Source organism: Coloeus monedula, assembly GCF_965178545.1.
Source record: "Coloeus monedula genome assembly, chromosome: 1".
NCBI classification, from domain to species: domain Eukaryota; kingdom Metazoa; phylum Chordata; class Aves; order Passeriformes; family Corvidae; genus Coloeus; species Coloeus monedula.
In genome coordinates, this window is record NC_138781.1 from 126,509,147 (window position 1) to 126,531,020 (window position 21,874).

Consider the following 21,874-nt stretch of genomic DNA (forward strand, 5'->3'; position numbering starts at 1 on the left):
GCAAAAAAGGAAAGATTAAGGTGAAAAATGAGTGACTCCAGGTCTGTGAGGAACTGGTGGGGCATGGATACAGCACATATGTACTTGGGGGAATGACCACCAGGTTCAGTGAGTTCATCCAATTCCCAGAATTGTAGTAGAATGCGCATAAACCTCCCCCCGCCCCAAGCAGATGCCTATAATCAGTTCTTCAAACATTGAACACTTCCGTGAGTGAAAAAGATACTTTTAAAAAAACTTGTGACATCACTTTATGGTAAAAAATCAGGCTCTTGCATTCCAGATGAGCGGAAAGGAAAAAACAGACCAACTAACAGACCTTTGAAGGTATAACCATTATATTCAAGGCTGTTATTCATTATATCATGGAAAGACAAATTAAGTGCTCAACTTGCTTATCTAAAAGAGCATTCCAGGAGGCAGTAGGAAGGATACAGGTAGGATTTCTCAGACAACTTCAGAAATAAAAGCTTCACAGTGGTATACTGTGAAGGACTCTTCCTGAATAGAGACTGGACTTACAAAGCAAATGCTGCAGAGATTTATGTAGTCTCAAAAGATTGTTATTTGTGTTTTAAAATCTATTTTTATTATTAAATTTATATAATAACAGAAAGGGAAGGACCTGGATGGATAATTTATTAGTTTGGAACAAATATATCTGTTGTACTATACTGTGGAACAAAGCCTGCATACTCTGCATAAGTATAAATGTTGGTCAAAACACAACTTATGATGCCTTTAGTGAAACAACAGATTGTTTTTATCAAAAACACCTGAAATATTCAACAAGTTAAGATTCATCTGGTGCCAAACTAAGATGTAGGTGAAGATAGATAATGGCTGCAATTCCCTGCAATTAGAAGTAGTCACTTGTGGTAATGATGGATGATTTCCAGTGAAGAAGTACAGAACTATTCAAAGCATGTTTCATTTCAAGCATATGTAAATAACTTACTTTTTAGTTTAATCCTACATTAAAAGAAAAAAATATAGTTTCCATCTGTCTGGAGCAAATCCAACAAAAGTGAGCGGAATAAGGTCATATCCAAGATACATAAGGCTAATCCTTTACATGATTTTATGTAAATCACTGTGGTTTAAGGGTGATAGAAAGATTGAAGGGGGCATGTTCTGCCATTTTTTACCTTAAAATTACCATTTATTCAAGATACATACCTAGTGTCTTTGTACTTAGTTATGCGTAGCATTTGAGATGTAGATAAATTAACATAAACCTTGTTTAGGGCGCAGTTAATCTCAACCGATTTCAGACACCTTCAAGTTTGGTATCACAACTCAGATAGTTAGGAATGAGTGGCAAGAGTTACAGTTTGTAGGTCAAAAATGTCACCTGTTAGATTTGTTACATGAAATGTCAAAATGTGGGAGGCATTCTTAAGGCAGCCTAATGAAATACTGCACTGGCATCCATTTCTTTCTCTGTGTTCTTTAGATGAACACGATGTCAGTGCTTGGGCAGTTTCAGGCAGAAACAGAGGTCATGCCTGAAGTGGAAGGAAATGTGATTAGAAAGTCTTTTCTTAGGAGAACTTTGCCTTTTAGCAGAGACAAAGGTTAGCAAGCATTTAGGCTTTGTGACCTGTCTGTTGTGTCTCTGTGGTGCTATCATGATCAGCAAAACTGGAGTAGAGCATGGTATGTAATAAAAAAACATTACTTTTGTTCTTCTTTTGGTCCCTCTCCCCATCCTTGCTATGCTGAATAATTTTATCTGACCAAGGTGATGTTGTCTGCTCTTTCCAAGCAGCCACGATGCTCATTTTCATTCATGATACACTTTTAAAGGTAAATTCAGGAAGAATAAATAATAAATGTTTAGGAATAGGATAACATATTCCACCCCATCTTACCTTTTAAGCACATCAAAAATTAAGATAATTTTTAATTAAAAAGACAATTAGGACAAAAATTATATTGATTCCTAGGGTCAATTCAATCCAGTTCTGTCTCAGTTGCTAAAAACAAATGTCTGCACGAGTGTATTTAAAGAGCAAGAACAGGGTCATATTCCTCAGAAAACTCTCTCCACAGCCAATAATTTGAGTTTCAATAATTTTCTAAGTGAAAAGTTTATTTTTTAAATGTAATGTACCCTGATAGATTTTTCTTCCATGAGCTGACTTTGGAATCCATGTACACTTTTACTATCCCAGTATACTGCAGCAAACCTTAATTAAATTCACGAGGTGACAATTCACATTTATTAACTTAAGAGCAGAGTAAGGGTGGATTAAGAAGCTCATAGACTCAGACTACTGCAGAATACACTAAACCATTTGTGTAGACTGTGTTTTCTGTGCTGAGTGTACGTAGTAAATTCTGTGTGCCATATTTTCTATGAACATTGGGTTGGGACTGGGGCAGTGGACTTGTTGCATCCAGCCCCAGACAGAAGACAAACTGAGAGCTGGTTGTTGAGTCCTCATCCAAACTGTGATCTGAGACAGAAGTCATAGGATCATTTAGTTTGGAAAGTACCTTTAAGTCCATTGAGCTCAGCTATTAACTTAGCACTGCCAAGTCTACCACTAAGTGTCACGTCTACACTTCTTTCAAATACCTTCAGGATTGGTGACTCAACCACTTCCCTGGGCAGCCTGTTCCAATTGCTAACCTTTAAGTGAAGAAATGTTTCCTAATATCCAATCTAAACCTCCTCTGATGCAACTTGAGGGCATTTCCTCTTGTTTCATCACTTGTTACTTGGAAAAAGAGACTAAGCCTCATCTTACTACAACCTCCTTTCTGGTAGAAAATGTCTCACCTGAGCATTCTTTTCTCCATGCTGAACAACCCTAGTTACCTCAGTTGCTCCTCACAGGACCTGTGCTCCAGACCCTTCACCAGCTTCTGGACACACCCCAGTGCCTTCGTGTCCGTCGCACAGTGAGGGACCCCAAACTGCACACAGGATCTGAGGTGTGGCTTCCCCAGAGCTGAGTACAGTGGGATGATCACTGCCCTGGCCCTGCTGGCCACACCATTGCTGATACAGGCCAGGATGCTTTAGCCTTCTTGGCCACCTGGGCACATGCTGGCTCGTGTTCAGCTTGCTGTCAACCAGCACTCCCAGGTCCTTTTCTGCTGGGCAGGTTTCCAGGAACTCTGCCTCAAGCCTCTAGCACTGCAGGGGGTTCTTGTGACCCAGGGGCTGGAACTGGCACTTGGCCTTGCCAACCTCATGCAACAGGCCTGGGTCCATCGATCCATCCAGACCCCTCTGTAGAGCCTTCCTGCCCTCCAGCAGACCAACACTGCCATCCAGCTTGGGTGCAAGCATGTGAAAATTCATCTGCAAACTGTCTGAGGGTGCCCTTGGAACGTTGATAAAGATATTAAACAGGCCTGGCCCTGATGCTGAGCCCTGGGGAACCATGGTGACCAGCTGGATGCAATTCCATTCCCCACCTCTCTCTGGCCTGTCCATCCAGCCAGTTTTTCACCCAGTGAACAAGTGCACTCATCCAAGACATGGGCTGCCCCCTTCTCCAGGAGAATGCAGTGGGAAATGGTGTCAAAGACTTCACTGAAGTCCACATAAAAGATGTCCACAGTCTTCTCATTCACTAAGTGGGTCACTTTGTCATAGAGAGAGATCAGGTTGGTAAAGCAGGACCTGCCTTTCATACACCCATGCTGGCTGAGTCTGATCACCTGGTTGTCTGTGTTCGAATCCCTTAGCATTAACATCAAGCTTGCAGCATACATTTTTTGCCATCTGAAAAGCAGGAGAGAACAGCACTTGGCATTATAATTATCTCCACCTCTGGATTTCCCCACTTTTTCAAGGAAGGCAAAATGCATTGCAAGCAAATTCCAGAAAGGCACTACAGTCAAAGGGAATGACCTGGAACAGAATTTCAAGATGACCAACAGTTTGGATAATTTTCCTGTAGCGTCTTTATTATGGGAACTTACTCCATGAACAGTGTTAAAAAAAATTATTTTCCCTAAACACCGTTCATGTCTTGACTCTGAAAACATTGAAAGATCACATTCTGGTTTGCATAATCCCTTTCACCATTTTAACTAGTATTTAACTAGCCAAGAATAACTCACCATATTTAACTAGCCAAGAATTTTCTGTATACACTGAAGATTCTATCCTCCATCACTGAATGTTTACTCACCTTCTTTTTTACTGTTGCAAACAGGACTGCAGTCTTCAGGGACTCTATTTCTTTAAATTTAATGAAAATCTCTTATTTTAATATTTTTGTTGCTGTTGACTAACCACTTGTTTCTAGATAACAGATTTCAAGGATTTAGTGTATCAGTTTTCTCCTCTTGAAGACAACTATAATTGAAATTTCTTCACAGAGACTTTAGTGTTATTAATTATCAGTAAACACTGGAATGTTTTGGGTGCTTTTTTTGTTATAAGAAAGGGTTATTTAAATCAAGAGGAAATATAAACGCTCTTGCTCTCTTGTCTGGGTAGCTTGTGGGTTTATAGAGAAGGTCAGGAAAAAAGTCCACTTTTGAAACAAGTACTTTTCTATACAAGGGGACATCTGAGTTTCTTATTACTGATCTTTTATGATATAGAACTATAGAGTCATAGAATATCCTCATTGGAAGGGACCCAGAGGATCATCGACCAGCTACTGGCCCTGCACCAGACAACCCAAAGTCTTGACTCCAAAGCATGTAAGCATTCTAGCTTTGCAGAAAAACAGTTGCAAAGCTATTAGTTCCTTACACACAAACACTCATTCACCCTGCTGATATAATTCTCTTGTACAAAGCTGTCACCACTAGTATTCTATAGATAGTGTATGACTTTTGCACAGGCCAACAAGGGATGTTAGAACCAAAAAATCTTCCAGCTACCCACTTGCAAAGGTGCTCTTCTAGTATACAAGTAAGCTGGCAATGAGCACACTTCTCCAGACTTATCTAGAAACAATGCAAGTAGTTAACTATCCTTCATTCTGTGTGTAAGTTTGTTCTGAGCACCTTCAGTCACTCTGAGTTTGGCAAGCCACAGCACTTAATCAGAGGCCCAGGCTGCTTGGCTTCCTCTTCATTCAGTGTCGCCACCAACATGTCAGTCCCTGCAGGCAGGAGGAACTTTCCTGTCACTTTCTGAGCTTTGCAATCCAGGGGATCACACATGAAGATTGAAATGGTTTAGTGTGCATGGAGAATCACTGACATGACTGGTTTTGTTTTGCAGCTATTTCTGTTCTGCCTATAAAGTGAAAACATTTTATTTTTAGAAGCAAAGAACTGGTATTTTCTAATATTTCTAATTGCTTTATATTTCAAGACCCAGAAAAGTCCCTGACCTGTTCAAGATGAAGCCCACTGATTTGTCATTGCTCCCGTTAATGGGATGTTCCAGACCTGGAAGCATAGATAATTCTCTCATCTAGTGTAAAACTGCTGGTACCCAAATTTGGAGGATGACCACATGGAACAAAGGGGAAAAAAACAAACAAACAATGAAAAAAATGAACAAGCCAGAAAGTAGATGCTCTTCTTGCTGCTTGCTCTACTGCAGTCAGATCTTCACTGAAGATGTTTGCAAGAACATTTTAGTCGATCCAAGGGAAAATTTTAAAGCTCAAAAATATCAATTAATTCTTGAGAAAAAGCCTTCTGGGTGGCAGTAGTAAGTTTGCAGACCTCTACAGACCTCTCAAAATCTTTCTTAAAAGGGTGAAGGAGATTTCCATGGCAAGTCAGGGGAGGAGTGAAAAAGGAAGAAAAAGTGTTGAGGAACCTTTCCTGCCATCACTGGTCACATCCTATGTCTGAATTTATGTTTTATAGTCATCTTCCATGAAGTCCTAAAAAGCCTCATTCAGAGTAAAAAATCAGATTTTAGAAGTCACCACTTCAAAGTGCTACTCTGTAAGTGGTGCAAAGTGCTTTTAATTTCACCCCTTTTTATTTATACAGGATTTTTTTATCAGGATAATTTATAAGAAGCAAAAAAATAGATTTATTACTATCATTAAATGGTAAAAGGATCAATATTAAATTTTGCAGTCTTCTTGAAAGAAGGACCACATTTGTGAGATGACTTGCATAAGCACATTTCTGTTACTTCCCAGGATAAAAATTAATGGCATACTCTCCTCAGAATTTCAGCTACAGAGAGGACCTGAACAGTGTTGTCCTCTATCTCCACCCACTTTGCCTCTTTTCTCTTGATGGTCAACATCTTTACTGAAGGCTCAAAACTAACATGATTTGTGGGCTACTAACAGTGATCTATCCATTAAGATCTACAATTTCTATTTTGGATGAAATTAATAAATTTAATTAGATATAATTTTATGAAATAGATTATATTAAAACAGAACTATGAAATACAGAGCCATGATTAAACAGCTGTAGAATACATTTGTATTTGTGTGGTCTAAACAAATGAGGAAATCAAGAGTCAATATTTCTCCTCACCTCTGTCAGTTTCATAAGATGAATTTTCCTTCTGTTATTTCAAAATTAAAAAATGGTTTGTTGGATTTGAAAAATTAACATTTGGCTTGGCTTGGGTGAATAGCTGTGTTTAAAACAAGTGTCTTGCCAAAAATCAATTTCCTGTGTCAGGTCCAGCCAGTACAGACATCAAAAACAGCTCTTGAGGAAATCCAAGCAGTAGCTGTTGCGTTTAAACAGGACTCCAATGGATCCTCAGAATGAGTAATGTCTCTGAACTGGATGCGTCTTTTCTTCTGGAGATGGGTTTACTTTTTTTAAAATATACTTTTGCACTGAGCTTGGCTGAGAAGAAAGATTTCTAAACCACTGTTCCTAATATAAATCTTTGACATATGCACATCTGTTTGTCAGTGTGGTTTCATAAGCTGGTTTGGATCCCAACAGTAGTCTTATTCTTCAAAATATTTTGTCATCAACAAAGATTTGTGATGACACATGAAACCCTTTTCAACACACGAAATCATCTCTAAGTCAAAATAAAATAGTATAGAGTGCTGAATTTAAATGTCAAGCCAAAGCTTAGAAAGCCTGTCCTGTTTTAATTTTCACAGTTAAATAAACCCTCGTCTCTTTTCTGGCTTCACAAAACTATCCTGGATTGCATTGTCTGACTGTTGAAAGAATAAAAAATTCTGACATTCAGCTTGTTTTCTCAAGTGGTGTCTCACATCCAAATTCAAACAGGACATGTTTTGTGGTTGTAGAAATATCATCCATAAAGTCTTTGTGGCTGGTTGTCAGAAAGGATGCATGTGTTGTTGGACATGCATTACATTTCCAAAGCAGTTCTGGTAACAAGTTGTGATTTTTGATTATCCATCCATTCACATAAATTCTAACATGTCTGTTTAAACTGTCCTAAGCCAACTCAGCTTAGTTCAGTTCAATGAAATTGCTGCATAATGGGGAGCATCCTGACACTTCTGTAAGGACCACATTATCTGCTCAGCCAACCAATCCAGAGCCACAGTCTCAAATGTAGCTGAAAGCATCTTAAGTATCCTTTACACTCTGGCCTAACTGCTTGCACGGCCTTCCTCATTGCCTGCCTTTAGACAGTGTGCAGGTTGTCTGCATGGCAGCCGTGTAAGCACATGGCACATCTGGGAGCACACTCATCTTCCCTTTGCTCTTGGGTCTCCTCCCTCAGAGTGGGGCAGACATGGTTTTTATGGCCTGGTATCTCTGCTTTTTAATGCTTATATTTTCTTCTCCGCTACCAGAAGACACATTTCTTTTCCCAATTTGGACAAATACTTGAACACCTTTTCTGGAACCTCAATGACCCTCATTGAAGGTCAGTCCCTCAGTGTTGTCTGTACCTTTCAAGAGCCCCTGGTGCTGTCTGTCTTACATCCATATATGTTCATACTTTTACAATGGTTGTATTTCTGCATTTTATATTGTACTTTCCCTGGTTCTCATCTGGAGATAATTTATATCTCTCCAAGTTAGCCAGATGGATTCCATGACAACAGGTGGATTTTTGGAAAGACCATTCATTTTCATTCCTGCACCAAAAAAATGGCTAGTGAATTTCAAATTGTTGGTTATAGAGATATTGCTGGCTTTCTAGAGAGTAACTTAACAAAAAGGTGACAAGAAATGATGTAATTTTTGTCAGCCTTGTGTTTTCAGTCTGTTGCATGCCTTCTGCTTTCATTGCTCTTTCTCTCATCCTGTCTGGGACACACACAGACTGTTCTCGTTCATTGATTTTCATCAACCATAATGGTGACTTTACTATTACTAACAGTTACTCAATGTGATGTCAAACTCCTCTGCATGTACTGCTATTTCCACAAAAGACAAGCACAATGAACTACTGAATACTAGTGTGTAAATGCACTATCTACAGACAATATTATTGTGTTGGTCTTCCACAGGTAACTGAATTTTTCAGCATTTCATCCTCAGGACATACTTAAGATTTTGTGTATTTTCACAAGTAACTTAAGAAAAGCTCATGAGCGAGCATCACTAAGCACCTGTGGAACTCTGATGGGAGTTGTGTTTGGTAGACAAATGGCACCATATTCAAAATTGCAGTAAACTATTTATCAAGGAGATGAAGGAAATTCACTTAGGATGTGTGGCTGAGCTGATTGACAGCTAATGCAGTAGCCAGGTGTGTTAAAAGTTCATTAAATGCTATGGTAAAAAGCATCCTTCCTGATAGGACACTTTATTGTCCCTCTCATTGTCTCTGTTTCTCAAGGATTTCTATAGAAATTCACTCAGTTTCTAACAGAGATTGTGTTGCCCACATTGTATGCTGGTCTTTTGTTTCATTATATTTTTGACAAGAAGCCTTTTTATTGTTTATGGTGTCTTATGTTGCTGTCAGGACTACACATACATCTACTGCAACATGACCAGTCTCAAACTCATATACATTGTGTTAGCAATATTCACCATGCAACCACTGTGTTACTTTTCCTCAGGGACAAAAGACAGCAACAGAGGATGATAGGGAGTTTAAAATGCATGGATCACATGAATCATAACATTAATATAATAGAAATGGAGTCCTTAGGATCTTTGACTTGGAAATATCCTTTATTTTTCAGATTTCAGGAGTCATCTTAAATTAGGATTGTGGAGTTAAGACTATGTATACTTGAATGTCTATTAATAAGTCACAGAAGACAGAGCTTTATTGTTTGTGCAAAATATTTTATATGATTAGTGCAGGTATAAACAAAAGGTTTTTGCCTTCTTTCAGAGAGGCTTTTGCCAAGTTTGTTTCACACCAGTATAAAAATTCTCTATTTTATTCTTAACTTTCTATTTTATTCTTAATTTTTATCTTATTCTTTTTTAATTCTCTATTTTATTATTAATTTAATTGCATACAGATTTTGGAATCTGTGATCAACCTCACATGGCATTGAACCACTGTTCTCTTGGCTTGATATTTCAATAAAGTTCAAAATGGTTTGCAATGATTCCTCCAACCTCTGTGACAATTTCTAGATTTTTTGGTGTGAGCAGCAACTATTTCTTAAACAGATACAACTGTTTTCTCAGCAAAGGGATCACCCTCATATCTCTGCTTATGTTTCAGATGTCAGTTTTGTTTGTTCAACAGTGGTAGTGTTTGCTCATCAGTGTCTTAGGAAGTACTGCTGAGAGGCACTGCAGACTGTTTCATTGCACAGTTCATTACAGTCTGCTATTGCTTTAATCTTGCCTTTTATAGTATGATGTCAGTGCTTTAAACACACTTTCTCATCTTCCTTTTCTTAAAATCACGCTGGTAACATCAGAACAGAACAGCTTTCATTACAGTGGCTGCTGCTGACTGCCCTGCACTGAGTGTTGGACCGAGGTTGGTACAGGCCAGCAGTGCTGCTGTAGGCAAACATCAGACTTTTCTCCCTTTTTATTTCTTACAGTGGTGAAATACGGCAGCTGTAGCAGGTGTTTCAGCTCCTGCAGTGAAATTTTTTACCTAGAACTCGTAGGTCCTCTACTTCCTTGCTTACGCTCATGAAAAACAATAAAAAATTTTTTGTAAATTTATCAAATTCAGCACTCAGGGAAAAAAAAGAACATTCAGTTGTTGGCAAATTATTCTGTAATGATGCATCAAAGCACTCATGGGACTTACTAATACACCAGTTTGGACTATACTTCCTATTTATAATGCCTAGCCTTATGCAAGAAGGACAGAAACTCAAAAGAGTGGAAAGACCATCTTAAAAGGCTTGATCTTTTCTCTGTGTCATGTTCTAATGAAGCTAGAAAACAAGGCTGCCATTGTGTAGAAATGGGAAAGGACATAAAAGCAAATATTATCTTAGCACAACAGGGAAAAGCTTGGAAGATGGCCAAGAGCTTTTCTGTTTGTGTTACCATTAATGAAAAATTATTAATTGTATCTCATGAGATCTAAGCTTGGGAAAAGATTAAAAAGGAGAGTCCATAAATGCTATAGAGCATGTGACATAGTAGTTGTACATACAGTAGGAATAGTCTGGAATATCAATAATTTATGGGACAATGAAAAACAAAAGTTTAAGGTAGATCCAGGATCTCTCAGTCAGAGGAATCTGTGAAGTTACACCCCTGCATCAATTGATTAAAAATTGATACTAGCAGCTTGGAGAATGCTAAATTGGGAAAGGAGTACAGTAGGTTATCCTGTTGTAGTGAAATTTTTTTTTTTTTTAATAGAGAATTTTACAGGCAGCTTTATCTCAGACTTGCTCCAGGTGTAGCTCCTATGTTCATAAGTAGAAAAAAATAATGATAAAAGATTGACCAACCATATGGAGATCTTTAAAGGTTAGTACAGTTTCTTAATTCTTACATGGGAAATTCTTGTACATTAATGATTAAATTACTGTAGGCATAATATCAATGGGTATGCTGTAAGTTTCATCACTGATGCTGTGTGGTACAAAGCCTGACTATGTGTGACCTGTCTCTTTAGTACCATCAGCTTCCAGGTTTCACTAGTGAAAGATGATTTCACTCCAGTAACACTTGATTGTTTAGCTGATGCTTAGCTCTTCGATACACCTGAGCTGTGCACTGTAAGCAGCTGGAAGTGCTGAACATTACTAAAGAGTATTAATAAGCTCAATTAAACTTCAAACTACACATGATTCTCACAGAGCCTCCATATGTGCTGGATTTCCACATAAACCCACTTCATTAAAATCTTCTGTACACTGATATCTCCTCCTACAAGCAAATTACTATACTTGCAGTTTTCAATGTTGTCACATGCATAAGTCACATGCAAAGAGGGTATCCAATGATTACATGGGTAAAAAACTTTCCTGTATTTTGAGCAGCCTCTTTAGAAGAAGCTAGAATAATATAAATGAGTAAAAAGTCCTACATTCCATTTTTTTCTGCAATGCACCTGCTTTCTATAATTATAATTATGGACCTACTTTTTCACCCTGCTACATTTATCCTATGAAAATTCCAGTAATTTGAATTCCAGTAATTTTTTCTGCCAGAAGAAAATTTGGCAGAATATGGTTTTCTACAGAAGGAGCTATTCCTTCTAGAGCCACTTGTGTCTGCCAGAATTGTATACAACCTAGACGTTTTGTCCTGATTATGAAAATCAGTAATAAAACTTCACTCGGTATCATAACTAACACTGTACATGAAAGTAGCAGCAAGAGTTTGTGGGAGAAACCAGAGGAGTCAAGTGATAATTTTCCATTCAAAATCTAGTATCATGACAATTTAATTTGTCAAAAAAAAAAAAAAAAAAAAAAAAAAAAGAGTAGAGGAAAGCTAATGTGCTTGGGCATCTGTAATTCTTCCTAATCTGCTCTTGACTTTTCCACCATCTAGTGTTTACTCTGAAGATATGTTATTGATGCAGCAGGAAGCAGAGGCACTGCCTAAGTTCAGTGTATTGAATGTTCTTCAAAGCTGACCTGAAAAATAAATGCCAGATAATAAGCTTAACATTTTTTATTGAGGATGGTATGGAGCCTGACTACACTGACAGTGATTAAAAATCCTGAGAGATTGATCTGAGACATGTTGAGAAAGTTCAGATTTTGAGAACATACACCTGTCTGCCAGATGTGTGTTATGGCAACAAGGGTGAGGAGGGAAGACTGCTGTGATAACTAAGCTTTGGATTTTATTTTCAGACTTGAAAATGTAAATTACAGTGAGTGCATGGTTTTGATTCTTCATAAACCCAACTTCTTTTCATCAAACTTTTCTTAGCTTTGCTTCTTGATTAATGCACTTGCAAATACATACATCTGAAAACAAACATGTTTTCATCTGTTATGTACAGCATCCCTAACACATACATTTGAGCATTAAAACAGCTGCAATCTGTTTGAACATATGTCATGCAGAAACCTTTATTATTGAAGCCCCTGTGCAGTAAAAGTTAGAGCAGAGATTCCATAAAGTCATTCATGAAGTGAGATCTCAGTAGTGGGAATGGCCACATAACAAAATTCACCCACAGTACAGTACAAGACGACCACATGAAAAATGTTCTATGAAGACTTCATGGACTCCAGCTGGCCAGGACACCTCACTCTGAGCTGTTGCACTAGAAAGTGATTTTCTAAATAGAAACTTCAAAATAATTTGTGCTGCAGATTTTGAAACCCTACCTGTATAGCACATTTTGTGTGGGGATTCATCTGCTCATGACTGAGAGAGAGCATAGGAATGCCTATGAGTCACAAAGGTGGTTTCTCACAAAGATCTGGTGTGGTTTGCTAACAAACCGAGCTCCTCCTCACAGGCCAATCTAGTGATCTCCCTGAAGAACATCAAGTTATCAAGGGCTTCAAAACCATATTTTCTGGTTGTCCAGGAGGACACAAATATTATAGCAACAACTCCAATCAGCTGTTTTTTAATATTTTTCCTTTGATACTGCTTGAAGACTTGCATACAGCCAGACCATACAAGTACTCTCCTGGACTCAACCCAGTAACTGGAGCAAAATGCTCTAGCTCAGTATTTCTTCTGTGACAGTGTATGAAAGTGTATTTCCAGAGAAGAATGTAATATCAGAATGACAATGTACAAAACTTCACATTTTACTAATGCACAGCAAGGTAAAGACTGCCCAAAATCTTTGAATGAGGAGAAAATGGCTAATTTCTTCTGACAAAAACAATCAACCAACCAACAACAACAAAAGCAACAACAAAACACCCACAAAAAGGCACTAACATATTTCATTCCCTGTCAGGATTTAGGGAGGGTGAGCCTCTGCTGCCTGGAAGCTCTGGGGCAAGATGCTGTTCCCTCTAATGGAGTGAGCAATACACTAAATATGGAATGAAGCCTAAGTTGCCTAATTAGCTTAAAGACATGGCTAGCAAGGGAACATGAATCTAATAATTAGTAATGCTTAGTAAATGGTTCTTGACTACTTTGACAATTTTTTCTTTCTGTTTGTCAAAGAAAAGGTATCCAGCAAGGGCAAGACAAAACTGGAAAAGCAAGACGTGTTTCAAACTGGATTAGCAGAGGTGTTTTAGGTGTGTGGACAGTTCATGATCATGTCAGGAATATTCATTTTAGCATGAAAAAGGACAAAAAAGTGTGCCTAAACCTGAGTCAAGAAACCCAGTCTTCAGTGGAGGAGGATTTCCAGAAACTATTTGAAGACTTTGGTATACTTAATGTCATTATAAAGAGCCCAATCTCACAAATGCTGAGGAGGAGATTTTATTTTTTTAACCACTGACACTGCAGGGGTACCAGGACCATCTGAAAGTGTGTTCAAATGCAGCTGGTGAAGAAACAGAGCTCTGGGACATGGGGAGAGGAGAGAGAAATAGTGAATAGGTGGGTGGTTGGGAGCAGTTGCTCTAAAGTAGGAGGGCTCAAGGACAATTTTTAGGAAGACTGATAATATCAGGTGTGGGCAGAAGCTCAGGAAGCAGAAAAGGAAGAGCAAAAACCATTGGAAGAAGGAACAAAATGAAGACTTCTGAAGAACAGAAGTAATTTGAGGGAGGAACAGTGAATTAGAAGATAGTTTATGGTGCTTTCAGCTTTTTCTGGGGCATAATAAACCTTGCCTTTCATTTAGATTAATAATTTCCTCCTAAAACATGCAGCTAAAGTAGTTAAACTGACTGACACATTAATGGCTGTACTTGTCTTCATTGACTCTAGAAAGATCTGGTGGTGACTTCGTGAATATAGTGGGTGACTGCAGAGGTAACTACACTAGAGACATTTAATTTTCAGAAGAGATAGAGATAACTCCATATTTTGTGCACTAAGCTCTGTCTGAATGTGATCTAAGCTAGAAAGAGCTACAAAACTTGCCAGACAAAGGATCACCCTTCCCTTCAACAGGGGGACAGCCATTTCAGAAAAAGACTGACCGGCTCTGACAAGAGGGAAAGACCAAGAGAGGGAAGCCAAGCCAGGCAGTCTCCTGAGCCACTGGTTACCTCCTACAGGATGAAAGGGAGGGAGGAAAGAGGGAGGGAGACATTCTGTAGCCACACCTCACAGCTTTCCAGGAGAATGCTGGCAATTCAGCTTCTGAGTCCCAGTCATGCACTACTGTCCTGCAGAAGGGGTGGCATTTGGAGCAGAATGGCTTGAGTCACTCCTTGAAATTGTCCCAAGTACCAACTCCCCAGGTTTGATGGAGGCAAATGCATTCAACCTGGGGCACAGGATGTAATTCCATGTTTCTTTATCTGTGAGAGGTTGTTATGCACTTCCAGCTTTAATATTCTGTCCAGTCCTGATACAGTCTGAATCCTTTAGCCTCCCGCTGGAAAATAACAAAAAAGAGTTTAAATTCATACCAGCAGCATGCACACATTATCCTGTTGTGCAGTCTCAGAGCTGAGGCTACAGAACTATGCTGAAGGCTTGTGTGTTCGAGCTCCCCAAGACTCCCTTAGGCCCAGGGGGGATAACAACTTTCATCTCTTTGCACTGTAGATGCAGCACAGACGTTGTAAATTCAATGATGTGGTTTGGAAATTCGAATTTTGACTCATTTGGGACAACAGAGCCATCATAATGAACAGCAATTTTACATTTCTATGAAACAGAAACATATTTGCACCAGCTTAACAAACTGGAGAATCTATCCAGAAACAGAATCAACATTCCCAAAATAAAATCAAATAATACAAAAGAAGCCACTAAGATGGTTCTGCAGTCATTATTGTGGCAAAGACAGCAAAAGAAAGCATACTGTGTTAGACTGTACAATGTACTTGGATGTAATTGTACCATTTCATCCCTGCTGCTAATGCAATTAGGGTATTAAAATATTGCAGCTTTCTCCATTTCCTCTGACATAAGTGAAGGGGTATGATCAGGTGCAGGACAGAATAAATACATTTACTCAAAAACTCCATAAAAATTCCAGTCGGTTTGTTTCTCATGTAGTGCTTATACTGCTACTGGTATATATAAAAGTTGTTCTGGGTTCATAAGGAAACTAGTCATATTGAAATGATTAAAGATGACCAGAAGGAGAATTATCTAAGAAATCCATAGTATTTTACGGATGAGCTGGCATATATAGTATTTACCATACCATAACTCATACAAGTCTTACTTACTATCCTAATGAGTGACAATAGCATATCTGGAAAACATCTGCCCTGGAAAAGGACACATCAGCTACTCTGTCTGCTTGAAAAATGTAGATATAGTATTACTCTATGTCAGCCATGCATATCATATGTGGTATGAAATGTCTTCTGTGGTAAAAGAATAACGAGTGCATGCTTCATCTCAAAGTGCCCCAGAATAGATTCGGGTGTCCTTTCTCAGGATGAGTACCCCTTACTCCCTGAGTGGTCTAATGGAAAAAGGGGTACATGTTTTCTGCTCTGCAGGAGTTCAGGCTACTTTATGAATTAAATCCCAGCAGGGCTAAAATAATTTTCCAGCAAGTTACTAAAAAGCATTTGCAATTTACTATAATTATTCTTCATGTTCTTATGAAGACCTTGGCAGTAGGAAAAAAAGACAAAAGCTTACAGAAGGTATTTCTTTTGCAAATTTAAAAGAAAGCACTTAGGTTACCACGGCCGTTTATATAGCTGCTCTCTTTTCCTTTTCAACTGTCATGCATGTTTTGGCTGGCATGATTACAGTATATTCCTAATCCCCAGAAGAGCATTTTTCCCATCAGAACCAGCAGCAGCTGCGGCTTGAACATGTTTATCAACACACCCACCTGTGTTTTTGTCATGGACCGCCAATGATGCCATAACTCCTCCCGTGCTTTCCACTATGTAGGTGTTTGTAGTGTCTTTCCAAAGAATTGAATTTTGAGAGCCGGGATGTTTTAGAGTATTTTAGTAAAGTGAACTTTGCTTTAGTGAAAAAACTCCAGAAGGGTCAGACCTATGGCAATTACAAGAGGCAGTATATACATCCTGCAAGTTTTAGAGGAATGTAGTGTCCAGCCCTCCACTCTTTAAAGAACATCTATTTTCTGCAATCAGCAGAAGTTTTTTTGCTGTTACTTTGGTCACTGCTCTCTTTTTTACATAAACTGCTAAAATACTGAACCCAACAGCATGTTAGGGTTTGTTTTCTGGCTCAGGATACAGATAGAGTAATGGGAAAAAGTTAGCATCGTGGGCATCTTGAATGCTTGTGATAATTCACTTTCTTCAGTAGTTATGCTTTGTTATTAGACAGTGTGAACATTTTCATTCTTATTAACAGAGTGATCTTTAGCCAAGGAATTATCTAATAGAACAGCTGGGACACTTTGAAGCAAACTGTGAACTTAAATTAAGTTCACAATTCAGAAAATTTTGCCTTGTCTTAGATTTTTCTTTTCCTTTCTTTCTTTCTTTTTTTTTAATAAATGTAGCAGTGATCTAAAATATTTTTCACTGACCCCTATGCTTATCAGGTATTCTTATATTAACTTAACTAAGGAATGTAAGGTGGAGATAAAGATCTGTGTGGCAGATGTGATGCTAGTGTTCATTTAACCCAAAGTTCCAATTTATTGTGTTCCCTAAATGTAGGGTTTCATGACTATCCCACATGCCTTTAAATGACATTTTTCATCTCCTTACAAAGGTCTGTTCTCAGATAGAAAATGCTGTGGTCTAAACTAGAAATGTGAGAAGATTTATATTTATTATCTTGTTAGTTCCAGAGGAGGAATCTACCAGCACTTACAGAAGACTAAGCAGAGTTTAATGGCAGTTTATGGGCTCTGTCTCTTAGCAGAATCATGTACTGTTTACAACTGTTTCCAAGACATGCAGGTGCATTGTGAGAAAATGAGCCACTACTGAAGTCATATTATAGACACTTAGTTACAAGTGTTTCAGTCACATAGCAAGAAATTAACAATGCTGCATTTGTTTTCTTTTTAATATTTCTCATATTTCTTATTCTCATTCTAAAGGAATGCATTCTAATCCAAGGACACATTCTCATACATTCATTAATCCTGCTGCTCTAAAATGTTTCACATGAAAACTCAAAATCAGATGGCTTTATGCGTTCCAACCGGGCTTTTGTAAAACAGGGTCATCCTTGAACTTGTCATCTGCTGAGGTATTAAATTCCAGATTTCACTCAATTACATGATCTTAAGAATGTGGCAAATTGCCATTTCTTTCTCAACTTTGAACAAATGTTATTGCATCTAACTGTTTAATTTCAGGAATCCTTCAATTATAAATGGCCTTTAGCAGGAAGCTGTACATCTTCTAAAAATTTACCTATGAAAGGAATGTAAGTGTTCCTTATTGTATACATTCTGCAAAGACTAAAGATCCTTTTTTTTCTTAACCCAGAGTTTAGCAAACATGATTTAACAAATTAATATTTATTTCAGACCCGTATGCAGTTGGTTTTTCTCACATTGGAAGTCAGTATTATGAAACCTGGTACAGTGCCTTTGCAGAAAGGTTAACTGGTCATTAATGTGATCCATTTATTGAAGCTACAAATCATTACAGCAAAAAGTATTCTAATATGGAATAAAGTCTGAAATAAACAAACACTTCAAATGAAAAAAAAAAAGTTAGTAAAATAGAATTAAGCATGTTATATTAAAAAGAGTTGTTTCAGATAAAACCATAACTCTGTCCTGAAATAGCTGTATGCAATAAATTCCTTCTTGGATAACATATTTTTGTTTTTCTAAAAACAACTTTATGAGATGTTCTCCATGTCTTTGCTTCTGTAGCTGTACTCAAAAACTAAGTTCACTGGATTTTTCTGACTGAGTTTGCAGGAGGTATCTTATTGCAACATAACAGTTTCACAGAATGTGCATTAATTATGCTACAATTATAAAAATTAACTGAATTGCACACTTCTGCTCTCTGATTGTATGCAGAATACTGCTAGCCATAGAGGGTGTATTGCTTATTAGAGCAGTTATATTTCACCCAAGACGTTTCAGACCAGCAAATCTGCATTTTAAATTTTTTATGCAAAAGAGATAAATTATTTTTCAACATTTCTCTCATAGCTGTCCTTTGTCTCAGTTGGACTTTCTGCTGAAACAAAATGCTCTGGACAAGTGTGTAATATTGGACAAGACCACCTAGGACTATGACTGGGATCCTTCTCGGCACAGGCAGGGAGATGGTGGTGTTCCAAGGGTGGGGAGTGAGCTACAAAGGCAGAGCCAGCTCCCTCCTGACTGGCTGTGGAGGGAGAGTGGCAGGGCTTGGGAAGTGGTTGCAGAAGGAACTAGGAAGAGATAAGGGAGCAGGGCTGGGACTTGAATAGCTTGGGGAATGGGAGAGGGCAGCTGGTGAGAAGGACAAACCTCTCCCAGAAAAGGGAGACCAAGAGAAGTGAGCAGCTGCTGCAGCCGCAGGGATCCCAGGAAAGAGTAGCTGGGAAAAGGCTGACTTGAAACGGGACCTACAGGAGCTAAGCCAGGAACAGCTGAGCAACTGCAGGAAGGACTCCTGGGGATCTTCCCACTGCAGGTAGAAGGCAGCTCAGGCACCCAGACACCTTGAAACCTTTGCCAAGCACTAGCAGAAAACATCTTTTGACTAAACAAGACGTGAAATTAACACACCAGGCTTTTCAGTTATGGGCTTGTGAGGGGAAAAATGGGCTTCTGAATTGTCTCAAGTCGGAATCCACTCCTGGGTATAAAATGAGGAGGCCAGGAACAGCTTGGATATTCTGTGGGGAAGTGCAAAAGTCTCTGCTTGGCCCTCCTGCTGTCACAGGTGGAGAGAGATAACAGGAGAGATCTGACCTGTCACTTGGTATGGACTTGTTGGAGACCAGACCCCTGCATCAGATCATCTGCATTTCAATAACTCAGATGTTTTTGAGACCAAAACATTCTAAGACATTACTTGTCATAGAGAATTACACAAAAATGTTATTCCTTTGAAGCCAACTAGCACAGAGTAGCCTGTGTCCATGGTGTTAAACCCTCTCATCCTTCAAAACTGGCCAGTCTTATGCAGCTGCCTACCAGGAAGTGCCCATGACCTACAAATTTTCCCAAGTGATGACAGTGAGTTGTCTGAGGGAATAATCGTTGGTCCAGACCAGAACCATTCCTGTAACCCTCTACTACATCATCTGTTGAGTTTGACTTCTTGGGAAGATTTTCTAAAGCTATTAATTCACTAGAATGTTTAATTTACTAAAACAGACATAGCCTAAGGGCTCTTTCCAACCAAGCTGAACAAATCTGAATGGTTCAGCCACATTGTGTCTTAAGAAATAGTTTGGGATTGAGGATACTTGTTCAATAACTGAATTTACACCCATTTCAGCCATAACAGATTTGTACCAGTGAGTATATTTTCAAAAGTATATACAGGTTATTTTCTTCTTTTCCAATGTCAGTAATGACAAAAGGGAATGTTGAGGTTTTTTCTTGGTATGTTCAACTGAATAAAAATAATTTCAGATATTTCAAGCTATATAGACTCATGGATCTCTTTTATGTAATGACCCGTTTTGTTCATTGCTTTAATTGGTTTTGTCACGGTCCTGCCAGAGGGCTGGAGAAGAGTCAGTTTGCAGTGGATTAATTTTGGTGGTATCATCTGCCTCTCTATCTCCATCACCATACAATCACAGAACGATTTGGGTTGGAAGGGACCTTAAAGATCATTTAGTTCCAAGCCCCTTGCCATGGGCAGGGACACCTGCTAGACCAGGTTGCTCAAAGTCCTGTCCAGCCTGGCCTTGAACACTTCCAGGAGTGGGGCATGTACAATTTCTCTGGACAATGTGTTTCAGTGCCTCACCATCCCCACAGTAAAGAATTTACTTGCTTGACTGACTGGGCCTACTGTATCAGAGCAAACTACTCCTTCTTGGACAAATTAAGTAAGAGTCAGCTAAACTGAATCAGAACTAAAATCTAAATAATGCAGAGGTAGCATTATCAGGAGAGGAAGGTAGGTCAGCACTACTCCAGAGTGACTGTAGTCACCACAGGAACACAGCCTGGGGCAGGGTACTGCAGAAAGCCCAGGTATGAACTGCAGCCATGGCACAACTCCATCCAGTGTTGGCAAGCTCCTGCTCCAAAGTGACTGCTGCTCTCCCTAACACGATTCTCCACTCAGTTTTCACTGCAGGCTTGGGCTGGTGCCAGGCACTCTCAATTCAGCATTGTATTCAGAATAGTTTGGAATATTGCAGTCTGTTTGGTAAACAGGGATGTTGTGTCTCTGTTAGACTCTGCCTGCTATTGACAGCTTTGGCTTCTCTCTAGCATCTTGGAGGAACTCAGATTTTAATTTAGAAATCTTGAAGTCTCTTCCCTTGACAGTGGAACACTTGTCTCCTGATGATGTAGGCTCATGAAGCTGAAGGTCTTTAGGAGGGAACTGCTGGTGGAGAGTTTGCTGTGAGGCATCTTCCATTTTAATAATTCTTTTCTGCTAACCTTTGAATGCATTGTGAATCCTTCTGTTACCATCACAGATGAAAGATGATGAGGTGAGCATGGACTAAGGCAATTTAAAAAAAAAACTTAATGCTGAGCTACTACCAAATTTCAGAACTAAAGTTTTGAGCTGGCATCCAATATGAAAGACTAAATTCAAAAATTCTTCTAATAAATAAATAAATGAAAAAGAAAAGCCCTCAAACTTGTAGGAATCAATAAGTTTGTCTAGAAGAAGCAAATTTTAGGGGATTAAACATGAGCAATAACATTGCTGAAAGTTTCCCAGTAGATAGTACATGTATATTTTTCCAACAGTACTTTACCTGGGTGTATCCAGGATTGTGTTTTTCTGATTGCCCAAACTGGCAGAGCACAGGGAAAGCTGTGGGTTGTGGGGGGGGGAATGCTGGGCATGCTTTGAATGGAAATGAAAGTAGTGAAGAAAATAGGAAATTTTGTGCATCTAGGTTTCACCATGGAACTAAGCAAGAAGATAAGCAGAGCTCTCTAATACAGTACTTTGTATCTGTATTAATGTCTGCATTTCTGCAGAGTTATTTAGGAACTTCTTGATGAAACAGATACATGGCAGAATTCAGATATAAGCACAAATCTCTGTTAAATAAGCCTTCTAGAATAACACATTAATCCAGGAGCAAAGATTATGTAAGTGAATGTTTTTGAAAGTACCCCATCCTAGTATCAACCATGTATTTTCCATAGGCTGAAAATTCGTGAAGTTGCAGAACCTCTTTAAAGTAAAGGTTTTAAATACTTGTTTCAAACACTGGAACAGGTATAGACCACTTTCCTTTAACAAATCCATAATTCATAGTAAACTATTCCCTAATTACTCACATATTCAGCACAGCTGGTTTACTTAGTCCCTCATTCATAAGAAAGCAGTATCACAGCATGGTAGCAGGAAATAAAAGGGATTTACAAAGAACTGGTCACAGAAGAGGTTAAGTACAAAATCTAATTAAAACCACTTTGAAATGTTATTTAGTCTCTGTAACAGTGTAGTGG